Below are 13,908 nucleotides of genomic sequence, written 5' to 3' on the forward strand. Positions count from 1 at the left end.
GAGACGCCAAAGCGCCCGACCACTGGCGCAGCCATCATTCACACCCCCGACGCCCGATTATTCCGACCCGTGCCCGCGCCGCGCAATGCGGCTTCGGACCGCGCAAAGTCTGAGCGTCCGGTCCTCCTCATGATCTGAGGCGACTGCACCATTTAGTTCACAAAAGCGGACCTGCGGCTTGCGAATATAAACATTCTTCTCATACCTGAAGGCAAGTCATCAAAGCGAAAGAAGCGACAAGATACACATTCAAATAGGGAGCGACCTAAAACAATGAGGACACCCGGTTCCGCAGTTATCCGTCTTTGCTGAGAATACTTTCGGGGAAATCCGGCCTGATTAAAGCGTCAAGTATCATAATCAATAGCAAAAGAAAAGCGAGCTGCCCGGTCAACCTAGGAAACCGGCTCTATTGTTTTACGACGAGGCCCACTACAACAACCGATATGCAAAGATAGTGATCCTAAACATTTTTATAACAACCGCCAAGAACAACATCAAAAGCGGACATGGAGCTTGCACCACCGGGAGGCGCATACGGCATGCATCGGCACCGGCCTTCTGAGGGGGAGAACGGCGGGCCCCGAAGCCGCTCACTAATCAAATCAGCTAGAGGGTGGCACAACTCACTGAGAAGCAGGCGGCCTCTTCGGGCAGGCCACTTTCGAGCTCGCCCGAAGCCCGGCGTTCCCGCTCCTCTTGCAGGTCGTCCATCTTCCTTTCCAGCTCCTCCACCTCAGCACGGATGGCGAGATAGGCCTCTTTGGCTTGCCGAGTGGAAGTCTTACGGCGTTGACATAAAGTTTAAGTTTTGCGGCTAGTTAATTCCTTCAGCGCCTCTACCTCATGCTTCAACTTCGGTCGACTCATTCACGCGGAAGGTCTTCTCGAGTCGGCCACGGTGGTGAGGCCTCGGTAGCATCGATTCGGTCTTTTCTGCCTCTTGCCGCGGCCCGCGATTTGACGGCTCGTCAAGTAGCGACTCAGCGTCCGCCTTTTCGGTTCACATCTGCTTGCGGCCGTTTTCAACCGGTAACCCGGCGATCGGTACGTGACGGATCGCATCTTATTTTAGATCATTATCAAGCGGCGGCGTTTATCATCGAATACCACAATAAAGAATAAGCGCCAAAAGACACATACCGAACCGGCGCCTTGTCCATCCCCTCGGGTTTCGACTCCGGCTCCTTAGCATCCAAGTCTTTCCTATCACCGTCCGGGGTCATCCCTCTAGCGAATAGCGGCTATAGGGGGCGCACTTGTAGCTGCAGTCGGACCTCCTCACATAGCGTTTCTTCCCAGAGACCTCATCAACGTACATCAAGTTGCGCTCCAGCTCGTCCTTCCCGATCTTTGGGCGGACCCCCTACCGATCTCTCTCGCACCAGCTTTTCCCTTCATCTTGCTAGAGGGATCCCCAACAACCTTGGGTCGAGCGACCTCCGGGGCAACCTCAGCCACGTCCTCACCTAGGACGCTGAAGTCGGGCATCGGCCTCGTCCTCGGGTTGCGAGCCGCCCTCCCCGATTCGCGCACTTCACCACCCGGTCGCGGTCTCGATACCCGAGCCACCTTCCCAGGTCGATACTGGGACGTCAAAGAGGTCGTCATCCAGTTCGAAAGGAGCGTCCTCTCGACCCCTCCCGACTCGGACCACGAAGCCCGGCCTTCCTGGCGGTTCTTCCCCCGGACCGACCCGTGACTGTCCTCCCGCGTCACCAGGTCGCTCTTCCGCTTCTCCATCACAGCTTTCTTCGACGTATTCCCACTCAAGTTACCCCGCTTCGGGCGTACGATTTCTACTCTCCTCTCGAATGGCGGGTCCTCCAGCTCTTCAAAGAAATCGCCAACTTCGGTAGCTTAGCCTGTTTTCCTCCCGCGACAAGCAAGCAAACTTCTCGATCACCTGTCGACTTGACTCCTTTTTCAGGCGGATATCTGCATAATCAACAAGACAACAGATTCATTATACGTTCTACAAAATCAAGATAACCTAAGCAGACAGCGCGCTGCCACCCACCAGTAAAGTTGCATACTTTATTGTTCACACTGAACCCGCTAGCGGTGGCGTCCTACAAGGAACAGCGGTCGTTTGTCCCACGCGACTTCGTTACTCTTTACCGTCGAGCGCCGGCAAGGCAAGCTTCGTGTTTGCAGGCTAAAGTTCAGCGACCTAGATCGCTTTACGAGGTAGTGTTCGATCACATCAGCGACCTCGATTCGATACTCACCACTGGCGTTTAAAAGGTCGAAAACCTTAAACAATCGCCAAGTGTTCCCCACAAACGAGCGAGCGCCTTGCCCAACGGTTCGAAAACTCACACACACCGGCTTGGAGAGCGGTATTGTCGTAATGCTTTTTCGGTGCCCCTCCGCGGATAATCACCCCATGATTGGGTGGGATGTACCTCGCCAAAAACCGGTAGCCTTCTGATCGGGCTCGTGGATCTCGAATTAAACTACGGTTATCCCATATTTCTTTTCGCGGATATGGGAATGCCCTCAAAGCATGTTTATCCACGATACAGAAGCGTACGCCGTTTCGAAGCAACGACCCTCACGCGACACGAAGTGCTAGCCCGGCTTCTGACGCAGATCGAGCCACATCTTCCTCATCTGCCGCCCGCCCCTTGCCGCCCCTTCATCATCACTCTCCCATCCCACCGCAGTTAGTCTTTCTCATCACCTTCGTCATCCCATCCAAGACACTTCCACGAACTTCATTAGATCGAGTGTCATCGAGAATCGAACATTTTCCCTTCTAAACCTAACAAATCTAACTACTAGTACCTAACGGTATCCTAACAACTCTAGTACAAGGGTTTAGCACCAAACAAGAAGAAGAGGTTCAAAATGGCGGAGAGAACTAACTTTGAAGGATGATCGCGATAATGAAGTTCTCTTTACCGGGAAAGCGACCAAATGAATGAAGTCTCAACGGGGCAAAGTAAAATTTTTGAGCAACCGCCCCTCCGGTTTCAAAGGCATCATGATTACACCTAGCCCTAGCTGCCCACGACTTCCAACCAAAATCGTCTTTTTTTTTCACATCCCGAAAATGGGGCTAAACCCGCGTTATCTTAAGCTGCAAATGCTTTCGGATCATCGCGTCTTTGCACCGCGTCAACCTTTCACACCCAGCTAGCTCACATGGTTGACCGCGAGCCGTTTCTCACCGATCGTTGGAAATTTCCACCTCTCACATAGTTCCGCAGCGCTACCAATCTCTCCGGTAGGTCGTTTCACAACCTACGGAGAGGGGTAATAGGGGAGTGATATTCTCTAACCGGCCGCGCGCTTAACATGGTGGAAATAACACATCGACCTATGAACCGCGAATTCGCGTTTGCGAACCGATGAAACGCTTCTGAACGGTCGCGCGATATAATCACGAACTTCACGCTAGGAAGTGGCCTTGACCCCTATCCATAAGCAATCATGACTAAAGATGTACTTGTACATATCGACCGTCGACCAGCGGTCCGCGACGCAAAGCTACTTGTCTGGCGCCAATCCACATCATTCTGGCCGGACCTATGAAAGCAGTTCTCCGCGTGCAATCCTAATCTCCACCCCTCATTTAGGACATCCTTTACACGCGTGGAGAGCAAGGATACACTCTCAATCTCTATAAATACCCTCCTATGAACTCGCCCGGACGATTCTACTCTCCCCTAAGAAACCCGAGTAAGATCGTGGGGTTAAAGCTCTTAAGTCGAACTCGGTCTCATCCAAAAAACCTAATCCAGTCCTCTAAAGACTGTTTGTAAGGGAAAACCAAATCACACCTTTACATGGGGGTAACACTAATTGCACCTATTAATAGGGGGGTAAGTCTAACATCAATTTGCACCTATCAAACATCAATTTGCACACTGAAAACAAATCAGGTGCTTTGTGGATATATAAGTAGAATACTCCATTCATATATTTGAAGGTTATACGTACTTATACAAGTATGCTGGAGTGCTTAAGAACAAAGAAAACTACATACACATGAGATCAATAGATAAGAGCACGCAAGGCATTAGAGATTTAGAGATATGAACATTCTGTCAAGTGTTAGTGTGGCATCTCCCTTTACAACTTAGGCATCATAGTAACTTAATTATTAGTAAGTACAATCAATCTAAGGTATGAACTTTGTTCCTTCTGGCTTTTTAAAGCAGTCCCAAATCTAGTTCTCTTTAACATTTTAAGCATTATTACATGGCCTTTTTTTGTCCCATAAGCCCCAATATTTCTTCCCATAGCCCTACGCTTCCAATACTATGCAACCCAATTACACTTGGCTACAAGCTGCAACTGTCCAATAACCAGTTCTAATCTCCTCTTTCAGTTGATCTTTCTCCCACCCACAATATCCATCAAAGAACCTAAAATCCCTTGCGTAGACAACATTCCTTTTAACCATTTCAGCTGCACACCCTACACTTCCCTTAGTACTATAGTACAACTCTTTCATAACTTCCTCAAACACTCCACTCCATCATCACCCTCAGGACTCAGTAAAAACAATCCTTCTTCCAAGGGTCCCCCAAAAAATAAGAGGCTATCTGAGAATGTCCCAGCAACATCAAGAGCTTTGATCTTATCTCCTTGATGGACATTAAGTACGGTCTATTAAGTATGATGCCGGTAGGACCAATTGGACCGGTAGAAAGAATGACGATTACCGTCCTTTCAAAAATGTGTACTCCGTCTAGCTTCTCCGTGGCTATAAGCAAGCAACCTCTCTCTGGCTCATGGAGGGGGTGCGCCCACTTTTCGCCAATTTTAATAACTGGTGGATGATCTTCAACTGTATCAGGATCAACCCAATTTGAAACTTTTTCTGGTCTTGATAAAGGTTCTTAAGCTACTAACCTCGCTCTGAATGATCGCCAGTCAGCATTAATTGATGGTGTGGAATCGTCTTGTGATGACGACGATCCAAGACGACAACCTGTTATTTTCAATCAGCAAAAAAATAGAATCATCATGTACGTTGAACAAATATGAAATTACAGAATCTAAGGGACAGTACTCTAGCCAGTCAAGTTAGAACAGCAATCATCGCTTGGTGCTTTTGCATTTCGTACACATTCTAAAGTACTATGAATTCGATAACTGGCAGGTGCTAATAGTCTACGAAACACTTCATGTAACAATTCATTCCATATTATTTGCGAAAGAACACCATTTCATGAGACCAAAAAATGAGTGTCCAACACATTAATCTAATATAAAAGCAAGTGACGTGTACAAAAGTAGTACTTCAAAACTCAAAACAACAAAGCCAAGATCAGACATCATCATATATATGCTTACTTTAAAATCACTTTGAAACGAAAGAAAAAAGTTCAGGTGGTTACATGCTTAGTACAAAATATCGTGATAAATATCGAGATTTCAATAAAAAATACATAAATATCACGATATGTTTACAGATATATAAGACTGCAAATATCAATGATATTTGTGATATTTAGAGATATTTGCGATATTTTTGTGTAGATATCAATTTTATTAAATATTTAACATTATATTTTTAATAAATATAAATTATATATCATGACATATCAAGAAATATCCACAATATCCATGATATTTATCGATATTTTGGATATATTCATGATATTTGCATATGAAACAATGTCAAATATCTCTAAAAAGGGAATATATCCACGATACATATCCATAAATCAGAGGACGATATTTTGCCATATCCGTATATATATCGGATAGGTTCCGTTTACAACACTTTTTATACAACGTTTTATACAATACCCCCCACCGGACCGTTCAAGATGTTTTAAGGACTAATTTTTTGTGGATAAGATGTTCTCACCATGGATATGACCTCCATAAAAAATCGGATCCTTTGAACATTTCTAAGTTTGCCAAAAATGGGTTACAAAATCTATATTTCTGGACCGTTGATAAAAATTCATAGGTTGAGTGCAATTTTTCTCATGGTTAGGAGTTTTCAAATGAGTTGAATTTTTGTGGAGATGATCTCCATGGTGTGAAGATCATATCTACAAATAATCAAGGCTTAATTCATATTTTCAAAGGGTATTGTATAAAACGTTGTATAAAAAGTGTTGTAAACGGAACCTACCCCTATATATATATATATATATACCCCAGTTACTTAATCGTCAAGCTCTATTAAAATTCCACATCATCATCTCCTATTAAACAGGAATTCTTCTCCTATTGAAAAAAATAATTTTAGACTCTTCTAATTAAAACGGGAATCATTTTCCTATTAAAATGGGAATTCCTCCTTTATTATAAAAGAGAAATTCTAACACTTCTGATTAAAACAAGAATCATTCTCCTATTAAAACGGGAATTCCTTCCCTATTGAAAAGGAAAAATCTAGCATATCTAATAAAAATGGGATTTTTTCTCCTATAGTCCTATTAAAATGGAATCACACTTTTAAATTAAATCAACTGTTAAAACAGGATCCCTTTCCCATTAAAAATGGGGTTTTAAACTTAATTAAAACAATTTGTTAGGAAATTAAAACAGGTTATTGACAAAAACAGAAATCACGATTTGTTAGAAAATTTATATATGTATAGTTATGATTGTTGAACAAGTTATTTTTAAAATAGTCGTTGTGTATGCACGGGCCTAGCTACATCAATATCTATCTATATATTAATATTAAAACTCCTACAAAGGGTATTTGTCTAGCTCTCTTAAAATTTCACATCATCAACTCCTATTAAAGCAGGAATTCTTCTCCTATTGAAAAGAAAAATTCTAGCACTTCTAATTAATCATTCTCTTATTATAATGAGAATTTCTCTTCTATTGAAAAAGAAAAAATCTAGCACTTCTAATTAAAACGGGAATCACACTTCTAAATTAAAACGGGATCCCTCCCCCAATTAAAAAATGGGAATCATTCTCTTATTATAATGGGATTTATCTCCTATTGAAAAAGAAAAATCTAGCATTTCTAATTGAAACAGGAATCTTTCTCCTATTAAAAACGGAAATCACACTTCTAAATTAAAATGAGATCCCTCCTCCAATTAAAAATCGGGAATCATTCTCCTATTATAATGGGAATTCCTCTCCTATTGAAAAAGAAAAATCTAGCACTTAATTTTTATTTTTATTTTTTGCACGCAAGTAGGGACTTATAAAAAGAATGTTACATCGAGTGGAGAGAGCTTGCAACTGTATTATGACTTGGTACAAACATCCAGTCCTAGTTAAAACAATAATAAAACCTGTAAAGGATTTCTAAAGGCTTAATATAACTTACTCTGGTCGGGCTCCAAAGACCCTCCCCGGTTCATAGATGAACCTCTCTTCGCAACAACATCAGCTCCAAAATTTGCTTCATGGTAGATGTGTGACAATCTCCAGTGAACAAGTTTTTGGGTTGCTCGTAGCCAACGAGCTTTAAGAACCGAAGGCATTCTATCCCCACTGAAAGCTTTGATTGCTGCAGTCAAGTCACTTTCAATCCATAAATGCAACCAACCATTGAGCACTGCTAATTCCGCTGCCAATACAATTGCAAAGCACTCCGTGTCGAAATTAGTGGTGACCCCTAGGCCATATATATGCTTGAACTCCTATTACTTAGGCAGCATGATCCCTAAAGATAATTCCAGCACCACTAATCCCTCTTGTAATTAAAATGGGAATCATTCTCCTATTAAAAATGGGAATCACACTTCTAATTAAATTAAAAAGAGGTCCCTCCTCAAATTAAAAAACATGAATTATTCTCCTATTATAATGTGAATTCATCTCCTATTGAAAAAGAAAAATCTAGCATTTCTAATTAAAACGGGAATCCTTCTCCTATTAAAAACCAGAATCACACTTCTAAATTAAAACGAGATCTCTCTTCCAATTAAAAAAATGAGTTTTTAAAACTTAATTAAAACTATTTGTTGAGAAATTAAAACGGGTTTTAAAGACTTGATTAAAACAATTTGTTAGGAAATTAAAACGGGTTAGCGAGAAAAACAAGAATCACGATTTGTTAGAAAATATTTGTATGTATAGTTATGATTGTTGAGCAAGTTTTTAAAAGAGCCAAATTGGTACTTAATTAGTTGGGGAAGATGAACACAAGGGTTCAAAAGTCATTTCTTTGGTAATTATTTCAAGAAACAAGGGTACGTAGTTTGGTTAAAATTTAGGGTATGTTACAACATGTTTTAGGGCAATGCAATTGTAACTGTCGATTAGAATCAACCGGATGTTAACACGTGTCATGTACTCCATAAACATGAAACTGTGTCTTGCAAAGTCAAGGGGCTATTTACGTAATTTTACAGTTGAAAAAATAGTTGGGGCATTTCAGCAGGAGATGATGGTCACGATGCAACTTTGTCTGAGATGGCGAGTTAGTCTGGGGGCAATGCAAGTCTAATTTCCTTGAGGGGACAAATCTAATTTCATTTTCAAATGGGGAGGTAAGTCTAATATTTTAGCTGTAATATTTGTTTCGTAAATTTTTATTGGTATTTGATGTGAATGCAATTACAATGAGTATTTTTTTAGCTCTCTTAAAATTTCACGTCATCAATTCTCATTATAATGAGAATTCTTCCCCTATTGAAAAATAAATAAAATCTAGCACTTCTAATTAAAACGGGAATTTTTCTCCTATTTAAAACGGGAATTTTTCCCTTATTGAAAATAATCGCATTTCTAAATTAAACGGTAATTTTTTTCCTATTGAAAATGGAAATCACTATTCTATTTAAACGGACCGGAAAAAATGGGTTATTAAAGCTCCCATTTAATGGGATTTAATCAAGATAAATATCGAAATAGTCTATGCATATGCACGAGAATTCATCACCTATTAAATCACACTTCTAAATTAAGTACAAATCTTTACCCTTACAAACGGGTAATTTAAACTTCCAGTTAACAAGTTTTAAAAATGATTTTAAAACTTAATTAAAATAATTTGCTAATAAATTAAAACGAGTTTTTAAGACTTAATTAAAATAATTTGTTATGAAATTAAAACGGGTTAGTGACAAAAATAAGAATCACAATTTGTTAGAAAAATTTTATATGTATAGTTATGATTGTTGATCAAATTTTTAAAAGAGCCGTTACGTATGCACGGGTCTACTTTCTAGTATATATATATATATATATATATATATATATATATATATATATATCAGCGCCCTGCTCTCGAATTTAACGTCTTTACTTTTACTTAAAACCGAAATTTTAAAATACGAAATATACTCTCACGAAGGGTTTTCTCATGACTCGCTCCTTCTCTCTCCGAAGTCCAAACTTACCGTGACTATTTCCCTCCCTCCTCCTTGTATTCTCTTTCTCTCTCTCATGGGGATCTTCAATCCATTAGGGAAGAACTCAGCTTCAGCAGAAATGTTACGATCTTTGGATCACTAAAACCAAGATGCATGTTGTCATTTGATCTCCCATCAGCAGTGATAGTGTTTTTCTAATTGGGATTAGGCTCCCTCAAAATGATATGACTATCTTGGATCAGTGCGCGTCCCTCACCAAATATGAAATCAATTGTGCCGGAGATTTTACAATTTTTGTAGAACTAACGGCAAGTATGATAGTATAGAGTGTCTTGATACCCTTGCATTCTGCAGTTGTACAAAGCGGAAAAATCTGATTTGGAGTGGAAAGCAACAAAATTGTTCACCTTCGTGGACCAAAGAACGCTTTGAAACCCATTGAACTCACTATGAAACCGTCTCCGACAACCGCTACAACAAAATGTGATAAGAGCATTTAGTAATTGAAAAGAAAAAAGGACGGAAAAACCTTACTCAAGGGATACCCATTCAGAATTGTATATCAGTTCAATTCACAGAAAGTGGCAGTCCTCCAAGTTTGGGTGTTATTGATTTTTTTGTTGTCACTCACTATCACAACTGTTTCACTAGGACCATGTGTTGTATGTGAAAAAAGAAAACAATAAAGAGACAAGGACAGCAGTAATAAGGAACAACCAAGGCGCGTATTAGGCTGTCCTTAAGAAAAGATTTTGCTCCTTCCAGTGGTGCAGAAAGGCAGCAGTGGCGTCTTCCTCACATGATTCAATGGTGTACAGTAGCTTGACTTTGTACTAAAACAAACTACTCTCTAAAATAACAATATAATACTCTCTGGTGGCTTAGTAAGAAGAGAAGAAGAAGAAGTGGGATGCGAGTTTTCTGTTTCTCTGAGATAGTGTGTTTCTCTGTTGAAGAAGACGAAGAAGACTTTTAATTGGTTAATCCACTACCCACTAGATACAACAATAAGCCCAAGCCCAAGCCCGAACCCAACCGACGCGGCTCGGTGTGGTGCGGGCGGGCGTGCGTATGTGGCTTTGGGTGAGTCCTCCCTCCTAACACAAAAGCATTTGTACCCTAAGGGCACACCCTTATGGTAGAGGAATGTTTCATATACTTCACTTGCTAGTGGTGGATAACCAATGTGGGACTATCTATTATGCACTAAAGTGGAGAGAACACACTTTGTTTCATCTCCTCCACTTTGCACACACACACACTAGTATTTAGAAATACTCAAGAGATCGATTCCAACACCATGCATCTTCATAAATGAAGATATTAATCGCTGTTTCAAGAATTGTTACTTTCTCATGATACTGCCCAGCCTTAACATAGATTATGAATCTTCCTTCAGTGTTCTTTGGGTAAGCGGAGATAGCCTCAGTAATAGTCTCAAATTGCCCACTTCCATCCTTGGCTACAACTACATTCGGTGTCAAGTGTGTGTTTTTGAATGCCAAAAGCCTACGGTCTGCTGTTGAGAACCAAGCAGGGTACCCATCCTTGTCGACCTCAACATTAAGAAGTCACCTAGAATTCTGGTTTATCTTAACTGGAAACTCAATACTATTGACTTTGCTAAGGATTTGAGAAATCTCATCGACGATGGCGAGTGCATTAAATGTTATTTGAGTAGCATTCATGAGCTCGTCTTGCATAGTTTTCTGCAGCCCTGGTTTTTCTAGCAGGTCATCCAAGCACGTTGTTTTGAGTGCAATAACAACACTCGACCAAGTCTTAAGATCATCAACACGGTCGCTCATCATGTCAAAATTACTATGTTCAACTACAGATATTGCCGCTTGAAGTCTGTAGGTGGTGTATAGTAACAATTCACTGCAACCATCAAGTAACATTTTAGCAAAGGAGGTGGTAGTGTCTTTCCCCAGTGCACCTCTAAGACCCCAAATTATTTTTATATTATTTTGTAACAATATTTAGTATTTTGGAATTTGATATTTATTTCCTGGTCAACGTGCTAGTAAATTAAATGTGGGTTTGACTTTTTGATAGAAAAAGAAAAGAGAGAAAACAAGTATTTTGAATTTTGAATGTTGTGTAGAGATTTTTAATATTCGGAAAGTTTCCAAGTAAAGATGAAACAAGATATTAATACAAGGTATATAATAGATATACTATTTTTAATAGAGAATAATATTCTATAGTTATGAATAGATATATTTGGTAAAATAGAAAGTTTCTAAAAAGTTAAGCATAATATATGGTAGATAATTTTTGGAATGGAATGGCTTATCATAAATTCAAGGTTTTCTTAAGAATTAAACAATTTTAACTAAAAGAAAGAAGAAGGAGAAGGGGCGGATTCGTGCGTCTTCGATCTAGCTAGCTTGGGATCGGTTTTCTTTTATATGCTAAATACTCTTTTTCCTGATACTAGAGGTGAGTAGTTATATTTTTAAATCTATTTCACCGAACCTACGAGAAGAAAAAAAAAAGCTTTACTGTCAGAGTTTCGTTTCCGCTCAGTATATATTTTGTTCTGCTTACTGTCGATATTTTCATCCCGTCGAATTGTTTTAAAAGTTAGCATATTGTTTTGCCGACTGTGAAACTCTGGAATTTTTATTTGTTGAAGCTTATGGGCTGTTAATGGCGGCTAAAGCCCAAAGAAAGAATCGCCATGTAAATGATTTGAACTTGTATATAGTTTGTTTTGGTTGATTGCATGGGTTGTTGGTTGATGTCGGGGGATTAAGGGATTGATGTTTGGTTGTTAGTTGGAGAGTGGGGGTTGTTGGGAGCTTGAAGAAGTTGTTACTAGCGGCGCAATCCAGTTTGGGGGAAGAGTGTTGGATGTAATGAAATCGAGTTTTGTGTTGATTAAAGTTGTAGGGTTTTTTGTTTGGATTAAAATCGATGGGTTTATGGTGGCCAGAGTTGGGTGTTTGATGGTGGCTGATTGGTGGAAACTCCACTAGGGCAGTAATGGAGTCAAACTCGGTTTTGGGATGTGAGGGGAATCGAGTTTTGGTTATGTCTACAGGTTGGGTTTTTCTGGTGGTTCAAATCCGAACTGTTCCGTTTAGTTTTGGGAGTGTCGGAGGGTGGAACTCGTGGTGGCTGGTGGTGGAGGAGAGCTGCTAGTGAGGAAGACGACCTCTTAGTTTAGTTGGGCCTTAGTTTGTTTCTTTGGGCCGAAACAAAATTAGTTTGTTTCTTTGGGCCGGTTTCTATTTTTGTTTTGGGCTGGTCCATATGACTTAAAATGGGTCCAATTGAGTCTTTAAGTTGTTTAGACTTTTGGGCCTTGTTTCGGTTAGTTAGATTAGGACCATGGGTTAAAGTGTTTTACATATGGGTTTGTGTCAGGACCTGTTTGGTGAACATCGGTTTGGGACTGTTGACTGTTGGGCTTGACCTGTTGACCCGTCAACCATTTGACTGTTGACCGTTGACTGTTGACTTTGTTTACTTTTATATATATATATATATATTAAATTTTATGGACTAATCAAATGGTAGCATGTTGTTGTGGAAGCATCTATAAACTGTTTTGACATTATCTAAGAAAGATTTGATGTTGATATTGTGAAATTGTTGACACGTGACAAGAGTGAGATTTTAAGAGACATGATATTCTTAAAATGCTATAAAAAATATATTATGCGGTACATTTGGAGCAATTGTGATATTTTATGGTATGTTGAAATTGTTATTCTGTTAAATGATATGATATGTTAGGATATATATTAAATGCAATATTTTTGATAAATAAATATAAACGCTCCGTCCTTTATCTCTGAGAGCTGCTGCTATGAGGTATTATAGTATTTGTGGATATTTCCAAAAGGATTGTGGTTTAGTGCAATATATTTTATTTGACACGTGAAAGAATGAAAATAAAAGGTATTGTGATATTTCCAAATATGGTGGCTTAGTGCAATAATTTTATTGGCACCTGATAGAGTGTGGAATGATTATGAGATATATATGTATGATACCTGAATAAATTATGTAATGAAAATCCTAGAACCTAGCTACCACAACTCATGTGATTTGGCATTTGTGTAGGGCGGATGTGATATGATTGGCCCTTGTGTAGGGTGTATGTGATGTTGATTGACCATTGTGTAAGGCAATCGTAGCCGAATAGTGGATTGATTTTCTCATTCGCAAAATTATAACGAAACGCACGATATTTTATGCCAAATAATGGCAGTACCCACATAATGGCATTCGTGTGGGGGGTTACCTGGTATGCGATATCCCGTTTAGGGTAACTATACACGGAATAGTTCATTATGTGAGGGGAGGCATGTAGATGTACATGTTCGGGATTGGAAAGCGATTGTGGTAGTCATAAAAATTAGGTAAAACATAGAGACGACGTGATTTTATAGACACTTGAAGAAACTTTAAACAATAATTGTGATGATATATCAAAGTGTACGTTAAATTTATAATAAATGATTGATTGTAGTTGTGAAATTGGTTTAATGGGACGATTGGGATTAGGTATATGATATGTTTATTTTATTGTAAATTATTTTGCATTCACAAAGGTTTTGCAGAAGGGTGGGTTGAATTGATTATTTATGCGGGTGTGACGCATTCTGTGATCAGGCCTACACCCATGTAG

At 39.7% G+C, this 13,908-nt stretch overlaps 1 pseudogene; it reads right to left on the bottom strand.

Moving 5' to 3' along the window:
- Positions 1-3,967: 3,967 nt before the first annotated feature.
- Positions 3,968-11,164, bottom strand: LOC147522226 (uncharacterized; annotated as a pseudogene).
- Between the last annotated feature and the right edge of the window lie 2,744 nt (positions 11,165-13,908).

Source organism: Coptis chinensis, chromosome 1 (assembly GCF_015680905.1).
Source record: "Coptis chinensis isolate HL-2020 chromosome 1, ASM1568090v1, whole genome shotgun sequence".
Classification (NCBI taxonomy): Eukaryota; Viridiplantae; Streptophyta; class Magnoliopsida; order Ranunculales; family Ranunculaceae; genus Coptis; species Coptis chinensis.